The following is a 6,000-nucleotide window of genomic DNA, read 5'->3' as shown; positions in this document are numbered from 1 at the left end:
ATTGAAAAATTTGAAAAAGCCAAAAACATTTTAAAATTCAAAAATATCAAAAACATTAAAAAATGTTGCTCCTCAGAAAATGAGTTTTTGAAGCAAAAAGTGAAGATTATAGTACATTGATCATCTGGTCCCAAATCCAGTAAAAAATAGGCATAAAAAGCTGTGTGCTTAAATGTATTAGTGCATTGGTAGGCCTTTAAAACAAACAAGTAAGAAAAACTAAGTGATATATTAACTTAAAATTTCCAAATTGATGGGGCGTTAGTTTATAACAAAAATCTTGATAATGATGGCAGAAATATAATAGCTGGTCATACTCAAGCCTTTTAATCAAAATGATTGTTTAAATTTGTTAAAACATAGCTATCAGTAAGTGGTTAACGCTTCAATGATGTATAGTTTTATGGCCTTAAATCCTGTATTGATAGGATGCTTTAAGGTTCCTGGATCCATTGGGTCTTTATGCGGTTTATCATCTGGGTATTCATTTTGATGAATATTTGAACAAGCTTTAAAAAGCAAACCCGCAGACTAAGCTGCTAAATAAGTCATTAAACTTGATCGCACAAGTACTTATGTACTAAATTCATTACTGACTTGATCAAAATCTACTGTTAGACATACGTTGTCCCCTTGCTCACGTCTTATTACCATTAAGAAACGGAACATAAGGGACACGACGTATGCAAGTCGACAGATGAAATCGTGCATACTCATCCATGGGAAAGGACCTTAGGGTATTGCTTGATAACGGGGGTATGTCTTGTAGTGGGGATTATTTACTGATATGCTTAATATAAAAGTCTTTTTATCTTTTAATTCTAAGGTTTAAGTCAAGTTGGGGTGACTAAGTAAAAGTCAAATTATGCTTGAATCAAGATTAGAACTGATAATTCCTGATATCTTGTGCCTAATTGAACCATTTAAAAATATCACAGAAATTCCTGAATCATTTGTTTAAAAGGTTTAGGTGGACAACAATACCAATAACTGACTTAACACCAGTCATAATAAACGCTGAAAATAAGACTGTGATGGAAGGACAATTTGGTCACTATGATTCCATGCTCAAACTCAAAAAAATATGTGATTTCTGTTTTTATTAAATTTCATTTGTTATTTGTTTCTATTGAAAAACCAAAAAGATTTTCTTTTTGATTTAGTTTTTCGACTCTTGATGTGTAGGTGAACTATCTCGCTAGGTTTTTCATTGGACAGTAAATCTTGTCATGTTCTTTCAAATTAAATCAAAAAGAGCAAACCGTTTATCTGTTTTATTCAAGGTCATTAATTTGGACTTGGTAAAATAGTGATTTATCAAAACTGAGCTTATTTAAGTTATTCTTCTGATGTACAAGGACATTAATTTGTACTTGGAACATTAAATGGGTGTGAATTGGACATGAATAAAGTGTCGTCAATGACATACTTATGCAACGTATAAGTATTAAGACTCATACGCCGCGTAAGTTATGCGTCGTATAGGTTTCATACTTATACGCCGCATAAGTTCAAGAGTATGTATATGAGAGTTATACGCCGCATATGTAAAATTATACGTCTGGCTATTCAAATTCTCTCTGCCTTGATTCTGTTTCTCATAAATCCTGCTGTTATTTTGATTGTGATTGATTGCTTTGGTGATTTACACACCAATTCAGATCATAAAGGTGATTTGTTAATCTAGATCTGATAATGAACAGTACTCATGGTCACGTATATGTCAAAATTGACATGAATAATAAAGTTTTGAATGGATATTATGATCATTTAATCTTAGATTGATATTCCAAGAGTTGTTATAACACTTAATTGGATTTCCATGGACCGATTTTGATAGATCTGAAATTTGAGACATATCCGTTCATATTCTCTGGATTTTTGACTACTTATTCATTCATAATAAGTAAAATTGAACTCAAAATTGTAATAAACAAACATTAACGATGATTGTGTGATAGTATGTGTGTACATAAGTGTTGCAAATTTGCAGGTTTGATCAAAACTAGGACTTATACGGAGTATAAGTTATACGATGACCAAAGTAAATAACCTGACATATACGTTAATCTGGACTTATACGCTGAGGCATACTTATACGTTGATTCATACTTATACGTGATTTAGACTTATACGTAGAAACAAACATATCCGTTGGATTTGACTTATACGCTAAATAGGACTTATACTTTGATTGATATTAGCACGTGTATTTGTTTGTGCAGATGGTTAAGAAAGCTAAGAATACTGATCCAAAGCACAACATCTGTGCTTATCTAAATGAAGAGGATCCTAAAGCAACGAAGTTCAAAGTCATTATGCCATTTCTGAGAAGATCCATAATCTACAAGGCCATTAAATATTCAGCAGATCCTTATGAGAGCATAGTATCTGATTTCTGGAAAAATGCTAAGGTGTCTAGGAAGGATATTCACTCGAAAGAAAAAGATAAGGATATTGTGGTGGATGAAGCCCTGATTAGAAAAGTCTTGGAGTTTGGAGATGCATCAACTGACCTTGTTGACCTTGATGAAAGAATGGTGAAAGGTTGCATGCTAAGGATGGGTTACATGGATTCATTGAACAAGATAGCTTTGAGGAAGACTGCACTGTCAAGACCATTCAAGTACCTTGTGCATATTGTGATTCATTTCCTTGGACATAGGAAAGGAGGTTACGAGGAGATTCTTGATTACCAAATGAGCAAGATGGCTGCCTTGTGCTTAAATCTTAAGTACAATTCTCCAGAATGATTCTTGACAACATGAAGATGAATTTCGGTGACGAACAGTGGTTGCAGTATCTGAGGTTTGTGCAAATGTTTGTTGAAGAAATATTTCCAACAGTCAAGAAGGAAGGGCCTAAGATCTTTCTAGATCATGTTACTGGGAATAATCTAGCCAAGTTAGCTTCGTATAAATTTGTGAAGAAAGCTGATATTCCTAAGTTCAGAGGATTGTTTGGACATCTCAAGAATCCAGATTATGTTGCACCGTCTGATAACAAATGGAGGAATGATAGAAGTGATTCTGATCTGGCTGAGGAAGAAAGATTAATTTTGGAGTTTAAACCACTAGGTAAGCGCCTTATTAAGATTGAGTTTGATACTGAAGGAGAATCTGTCACTCCTAAGAAGAAAAAGAGAAAAGTCATAAATAAAGATGTTGTTACTCCTGTTACGCAAGAAGAAATGTATTCAGCAACATCAGAGAAAGATCCTGAGGAAACGGAATCAGATTCAGAAGGTCGAAGGATGAGACTAGCTAATACGAGAGCTAAGTTTGAGAAAAAGGCTGATAGTTCCAGGAAACACATGTCTACGGATGATCAAGATGAATCTTATGCTCCTGAGAAGATTGTTGAGAAGTCGGTGAAGAAAAAGATGGTTCGTATTAAGAAGAAGTCAAAGAGGGTGGCATCTCCAAAGTTGAAACTGATTGATGAGCCTGATATTGAAGAACCAGAAGTTGTTGTCACACCGATTAATCCGATGTTTATGGTTGAAGAACCAGCTGTTGATCTGGGCAAAGATGATAACATATTAAAGACACCAGTTGTGGAACCATCTCCACAAGTTCAAGTTCAACATGTTTCACCAAAAGCATTTGAAAAGATTCCTGATTTCAGTTTACCGTCTCTTGATGCTAGTTGTTTTGGAGACTTTCCTTCTTTCAGAGGCCATGATTCATTAAAGGCGATCGTTACTGAGCAAGGAATTAGAATTGGCAGTTTAGTGATTGAGAATGAGAGGTTGAGGAAGGAAAATTGTAAGGTCCCGTCCCCGGTAACCCTACTTTGGTGTTGGATTTACTCATAAACACAGTTCTAAAATAAGAGTTAATTAAAAACTTCTCGCGGAATACTTAATATTAAACATTCTTACATAACATAAGTACTTGTCTTAACAAAATACATTAAGTCTTAAACAATAACATAAACGACACATGAATCTTCCGTCTTCGATGCTAGTCTCCATCCATTTGCCACGTGTCCCACCTCAAGCTACATGCCTCATCCTACTCACCTGCGTGCATACTAAAAGTCAGCTACGCTGAGTGAGTTCTAGTTAATCAATTAACATACATTACATTCATACCACACTCATACGTGTCCGGAGATACGTATTTATACCTTATTTACTATCACTTCTTTCGTACATACTTTACATATATGCATAAGTTCTTACATACTTTCTTTCATGAAACCCTATGGTATACCATAAGCTATTCTATCTTAAACATCACATATATTATAAGGGTCTGGTCCCTAACATCACATATATTATAAGGGTTTGGTCCCTTCTGTCTCGAATAACCATACCTTTATCATGCGTGCATACTTTACATATCTTCTAGTTACAAATATATATACGTACTCGTTCATACAATCATTATGTAACAATACACTCAATACATAATCATACACGTATTATACACTTACCAATCAAGTAAGTGTATTATCTACTACATAGGAGTATGCACATAGCCCCGGAAACATAACAGATATAGGGGCTAGAATTCACCTGGAGTCGGTTTCTCTCGCTGTTAATGGTAATGCCCTTCCTTAGTTGCGCACGGCTAACTGTACAACACATTATGCGTGTCAAGTATCCATTTTCACTAACAGTCCTTTAACAAAAATGCATCAAAAAATGAATTTCATGAAATTTCGCATGGAAGAATTTCGCTTCGCATGGAATTTCGCTTCGCATAACTTTTTCGCTTCGCATGGAATTTCGCTTCGCATGACTTTTTCGCTTCGCATGGAATTTCGCTTCGCATGACTTTTTCGCTTCGCATGGCTGTGCGATGCGAAATTATTGATTTCGCTTCGCATGGCTGTGCGATGCGAGATTCCTGCCTTTCGTCGTTTTTACCATTTTAAAGCCATTTTTCTCCTTGTTTCCTCCTTAGGACCCGATTCTACTCTCTTTATGGGTTTTGGGTTGTACCAACTTTGTATACCCGTATTTCTCATAGTCCAGACGTCACCTTTTTTTTGTTCTATAATACACCCATGAGGCTAAAACTCACCAAGTTCATGTTTTTCTTACATTTCACAACCCGATCTATCATTACATCGGTTTGCATGTCGATTCTAACCATAAAACTTAACCCTTTGGCCGAAGCTTACCTGCTCCAGGTTCGGTTCAGATCTGGACAACTCAGAAGATCTGGACGTTTTCTTGATGTTTGAGATACTCGAACACCAAGATCTTCCTTGCTTTAGCCTGGATTCGGATTCAGGTCTTGAGAGAAAATGTGTGTGTTCTTGAGTGTGTGTGTGTGTGGTGGAAGGGAAGAAAGTGGTGAAAGGAAGGAGGGGTTGGGTTTATATAGGGGACTATGGGCCCCACAACCCACTCACACTTCTAATTACATTTATTATCCAAACATTAACACACCCAATTAAGTTAACGACACACAGTTAACTATAGAACTTTCTGTTATTTATAATTCTCAGAAAAGCGGATGTTACAAGTCTACCCTTCTTAAAAGAGGTTTCGTCCCCGAAACCTAACTATTACTACTGAACAAATGCAGGTAAAATTTGCGCATCTCTTCTTCGACTTCCCAAGTAGCATCTGATCCTTTACGATGCTTCCATATCACTTTTACTAGGGGAATAACCTTATGACGAAGACGCTTCTCCTTGCGGTCAACTATCTCGATAGGCTGCTCAACATAGTTCAACTGTTCGTCCACCTCGATGTCCACCAATGGCACGTGGGACGTGTCATCCGCTAGACATTTTCTCAAGTGGGATACATGAAAGGTAGAGTGAATTCCTTCCAGCTCATCAGGTAGATCAAGTTTGTAAGCCACTTCACCCACTCGGGCTATGATTCTGAACGGTCCGATGTACCTTGGACTCAACTTTCCCCTCTTTCTAAAACGTATAATTCCCTTCCAAGGCGAGACCTTAAGCATCACGTGGTCTCTAACATTAAACTCAATCGGCCTTCTCCGCTTATCGACATATGACTTCTGACGATCTTGG

The sequence above is a fragment of the Bidens hawaiensis genome, unplaced genomic scaffold (assembly GCF_021521415.1).
Source record: "Bidens hawaiensis isolate Kalapana, Puna unplaced genomic scaffold, B.hawaiensis_p1.1 tig00014284_1, whole genome shotgun sequence".
Taxonomy (NCBI): domain Eukaryota; kingdom Viridiplantae; phylum Streptophyta; class Magnoliopsida; order Asterales; family Asteraceae; genus Bidens; species Bidens hawaiensis.
Note: the sequence above shows the minus strand (reverse complement) of the source record.